This window comes from Coregonus lavaretus, assembly GCF_964263955.1.
Source record: "Coregonus lavaretus genome assembly, contig: HAP1_SCAFFOLD_468, whole genome shotgun sequence".
Classification (NCBI taxonomy): Eukaryota; Metazoa; Chordata; class Actinopteri; order Salmoniformes; family Salmonidae; genus Coregonus; species Coregonus lavaretus.
The window spans coordinates 161,751-167,500 of NW_028158775.1; positions in this window are offsets into that span (position 1 = coordinate 161,751).

A 5,750-nucleotide genomic window follows, 5' to 3' on the forward strand; every position below is an offset into this window, starting at 1 on the left:
TCCATGTAGCCTACAGGTTTCAGACCTAAACACTATAGTCCATGTAGCCTACAGGTTTCAGACCTAAACACTATAGTCCATTTAGCCTACAAGTTTCAGACATAAACATTATATTCCATGTTGCCTACAGGTTTCAGACCTAAACACTATAGTCCATTTAGCCTACAGGTTTCAGACCTAAACACTATAGTCCATGTTGCCTACAGGTTTCAGACCTAAACACTATAGTCCATGTAGCCTACAGGTTTCAGACCTAAACACTATAGTCCATGTTGCCTACAGGTTTCAGACCTAAACACTATAGTCCATGTAGCCTACAGGTTTCAGACCTAAACACTATAGTCCATGTAGCATACAGGTTTCAGACTGCTATGGACTTAAACACTATAGTCCATGTACCCTACAGGTTTCAGACAAAAACACTATAGTCCATGTAGCCTACAGGTTTCAGACCTAAACACTATAGTTCATGTAGCCTACAGGTTTCATACCTAAAAACTATTGTTCATGTAACCTACAGGTTTCAGACTGCTATGGACCTAAACACTATAGTCCATGTAGCATACAGGTTTCAGACTGCTATGGACCTAAACACTATAGTCCATGTAGCCTACAGGTTTCAGACCTAAACACTATAGTCCATGTACCCTACAGGTTTCAGACCTAAACACTATAGTCCATGTAGCGTACATGTTTCAGACCTAAACACTATAGTCCATGTAGTCTACAGGTTTCAGATCTAAACACTATAGTCCATGTATCCTACAGGTTTCAAACCTAATCACTATAGTCCATGTAGCCTACAGGTTTCAGACCTAAACACTATAGTCCATGTAGCCTACAGGTTTCAGACCTAAACACTATAGTCCATGTACCCTACAGGTTTCATACCTAAACATTATAGTCCATGTAGCCTACAGGTTTCAGACCTAATCACTATAGTCTATGTAGCCTACAGGTTTCAGACCTAAATACTATAGTCCATGTAGCCTACAGGTTTCAGACTGCTATGGACCTAAACACTATAGTCCATGTAGCCTACAGGTTTCAGACCTAAACACTATAGTCCATGTAGCCTACAGGTTTCAGACCTAAACACTATAGTCCATGTAGCCTACAGGTTTCAGACCTAAACACTATATTCCATGTAGCCTACATGTTTCAGAAATAAACACTATAGTCCATGTAGCCTACAGGTTTCATACCTAAAAACTATATTCCATGTAGCCTACATGTTTCAGACATAAACATTATAGTCCATGTTGCCTACAGGTTTCAGACCTAAACATTATAGTCCATGTAGCCTACAGGTTTCAGACTGCTATGGACCTAAACACTATAGTCCATGTAGCCTACAGGTTTCAGACTTAACATTATAGTCCATTTAGCCTACAAGTTTCAGACATAAACATTATATTCCATGTAGCCTACAGGTTTCAGACCTAAACACTATAGTCCATGTAGCCTACAGGTTTCAGACCTAAACACTATAGTCCATGTAGCCTACAGGTTTCAGACTGCTATGGACCTAAACAATATAGTCCATGTAGTCTACAGGTTTCAGACCTAAACACTATAGTCCATGTAGCCTACAGGTTTCAGACCTAAACACTATAGTCCATGTAGCCTACAGGTTTCAGACCTAAACACTATAGTCCATGTAGCCTACAGGTTTCAGACCTAAACATTATAGTCCATGTAGCCTACAGGTTTCAAACTGCTATGGACCTAAACACTATAGTCCATGTAGCCTACAGGTTTCAGACCTAAACACTATAGTCCATGTAGCCTACAGGTTTCAGACCTAAACACTATAGTCCATGTAGCCTACAGGTTTCAGACTGCTATGGACCTAAACAATATAGTCCATGTAGCCTACAGGTTTCAGACCTAAACACTATAGTCCATGTAGCCTACAGGTTTCAGACTGCTATGGACTTAAACACTATAGTCCATGTTGCATACAGGTTTCAGACCTAAACACTATAGTCCATGTAGCCTACAGGTTTCAGACCTAAACACTATAGTCCATGTAGTCTACAGGTTTCAGATCTAAACACTATAGTCCATGTAGCCTACAGGTTTCAGAACTAAACACTATAGTCCATGTAGCCTACAGGTTTCAGACTGCTATGGACCTAAACACAAAAGTCCATGTAGCCTACAAGTTTCAGAACTAAACACTATAGTCCATGTAGCCTACAGGTTTCAGACCTAAACACTATAGTCCATGTAGCCTACAGGTTTCAGACCTAAACACTATAGTCCATGTAGCCTACAGGTTTCAGACCTAAACACTATATTCCATGTAGCCTACAGGTTTCAGACTGCTATGGACCTAAACACTATAGTCCATGTAGCCTACAGGTTTCAGACTGCTATGGACCTAAACACTATAGTCCATGTAGTCTACACGTTTCAGAACTAAACACTATAGTCCATGTAGCCTACAGGTTTCAGACTGCTATGGACATCAACACTATATTCCGTGTAGCCTACAGGTTTCAGACCTAAACACTATATTCCATTTAGCCTACAGGTTTCAGAACTAAACACTATATTCCATGTAACCTACAGGTTTCAGACTGCTATGGACATCAACACTATATTCCGTGTAGCCTACAGGTTTCAGACCTAAACACTATATTCCATGTAGCCTACAGGTTTCAGACCTAAACACTATATTCCATGTATCCTACAGGTTTCAGACTGCTATGGACCTAAACACTATAGTCCATGTAGCCTACAGGTTTCAGAACTAAACACTATAGTCCATGTAGCCTACAGGTTTCAGACCTAAACACTATAGTCCATGTAGCCTACAGGTTTCAGAACTAAACACTATAGTCCATGTAGCCTACAGGTTTCAGAAGTAAACACTATAGTCCATGTAGCCTACAGGTTTCAGACTGCTATGGACCAAAACACTATAGTCCTTGTAGCCTACAGGTTTCAGACCTAAACACTATAGTTCATGTAGCCTACAGGTTTCAGACCTAAACACTATAGTCTGGCTATAGGGTGAATGCACCAATTTGTAAGTCGCTCTGGATAAGAGCGTCTGCTAAATGACGTAAATGTGCCCTTGAGCAAGGCACTTAACCCTAATTGCTCCTGTAAGTCGCTCTGGATAAGAGCGTCTGCTAAATGACTAAAATGTAAAAATGTATAGTCCATGTAGCCTACAGGTTTCAGACCTAAACACTATAGTCCATGTATCCTACAGGTTTCAGACTGCTATGGACCTAAACACTATAGTCCATGTAGCCTACAGGTTTCAGACTGCTATGGACCAAAACACTATAGTCCATGTAGCCTACAGGTTTCAGACCTAAACACTATAGTTCATGTAGCCTACAGGTTTCAGACTGCTATGGACCTAAACACTATAGTCCATGTAGCCTACAGGTTTCAGACCTAATCACTATAGTCTATGTAGCCTACAGGTTTCAGACCTAAATACTATAGTCCATGTAGCCTACAGGTTTCAGACTGCTATGGACCTAAACACTATAGTCCATGTAGCCTACAGGTTTCAGACCTAAACACTATAGTCCATGTAGCCTACAGGTTTCAGACCTAAACACTATAGTCCATGTAGCCTACAGGTTTCAGACCTAAACACTATATTCCATGTAGCCTACATGTTTCAGAAATAAACACTATAGTCCATGTAGCCTACAGGTTTCATACCTAAAAACTATATTCCATGTAGCCTACATGTTTCAGACATAAACATTATAGTCCATGTTGCCTACAGGTTTCAGACCTAAACATTATAGTCCATGTAGCCTACAGGTTTCAGACTGCTATGGACCTAAACACTATAGTCCATGTAGCCTACAGGTTTCAGACCTAACATTATAGTCCATTTAGCCTACAAGTTTCAGACATAAACATTATATTCCATGTAGCCTACAGGTTTCAGACCTAAACACTATAGTCCATGTAGCCTACAGGTTTCAGACCTAAACACTATAGTCCATGTAGCCTACAGGTTTCAGACCTAAACACTATAGTCCATGTAGCCTACAGGTTTCAGACCTAAACACTATAGTCCATGTAGCCGACAGGTTTCAGACCTAAGCACTATAGTCCATGTAGCCTACAGGTTTCAGACCTAAACATTATAGTCCATGTAGCCTACAGGTTTCAAACTGCTATGGACCTAAACACTATAGTCCATGTAGCCTACAGGTTTCAGACCTAAACACTATAGTCCATGTAGCCTACAGGTTTCAGACCTAAACACTATAGTCCATGTAGCCTACAGGTTTCAGACTGCTATGGACCTAAACAATATAGTCCATGTAGTCTACAGGTTTCAGACCTAAACACTATAGTCCATGTAGCCTACAGGTTTCAGACCTAAACACTATAGTCCATGTAGCCTACAGGTTTCAGACCTAAACACTATAGTCCATGTAGCCTACAGGTTTCAGACCTAAACATTATAGTCCATGTAGCCTACAGGTTTCAAACTGCTATGGACCTAAACACTATAGTCCATGTAGCCTACAGGTTTCAGACCTAAACACTATAGTCCATGTAGCCTACAGGTTTCAGACCTAAACACTATAGTCCATGTAGCCTACAGGTTTCAGACTGCTATGGACCTAAACAATATAGTCCATGTAGTCTACAGGTTTCAGACCTAAACACTATAGTCCATGTAGCCTACAGGTTTCAGACCTAAACACTATAGTCCATGTAGCCTACAGGTTTCAGAACTAAACACTATAGTCCATGTAGCCTACAGGTTTCAGACTGCTATGGACCTAAACACAAAAGTCCATGTAGCCTACAAGTTTCAGAACTAAACACTATAGTCCATGTAGCCTACAGGTTTCAGACCTAAACACTATAGTCCATGTAGCCTACAGGTTTCAGACCTAAACACTATAGTCCATGTAGCCTACAGGTTTCAGACCTAAACACTATAGTCCATGTAGCCTACAGGTTTCAGACTGCTATGGACCTAAACACTATAGTCCATGTAGCCTACAGGTTTCAGACTGCTATGGACCTCAACACTATAGTCCATTTAGCAACCAGGTTTCAGACCTAAACACTATAGTCCATGTAGTCTACACGTTTCAGAACTAAACACTATAGTCCATGTAGCCTACAGGTTTCATACCTAAACACTATAGTCCATGTAGCCTACAGGTTTCAGACCTAAACACTATAGTCCATGTAGCCTACAGGTTTCAGACCTAAACACTATAGTCCATGTAGCCTACAGGTTTCAGACTGCTATGGACTTAAACACTATAGTCCATGTAGCCTACAGGTTTCAGACCTAAACACTATAGTCCATGTAACCTACAGGTTTCAGACTGCTATGGACATCAACACTATATTCCGTGTAGCCTACAGGTTTCAGACCTAAACACTATATTCCATTTAGCCTACAGGTTTCAGAACTAAACACTATATTCCATGTAACCTACAGGTTTCAGACTGCTATGGACATCAACACTATATTCCGTGTAGCCTACAGGTTTCAGACCTAAACACTATATTCCATGTAGCCTACAGGTTTCAGACCTAAACACTATATTCCATGTATCCTACAGGTTTCAGACTGCTATGGACCTAAACACTATAGTCCATGTAGCCTACAGGTTTCAGAACTAAACACTATAGTCCATGTAGCCTACAGGTTTCAGACCTAAACACTATAGTCCATGTAGCCTACAGGTTTCAGACCTAAACACTATAGTCCATGTAGTCTACAGGTTTCAGAC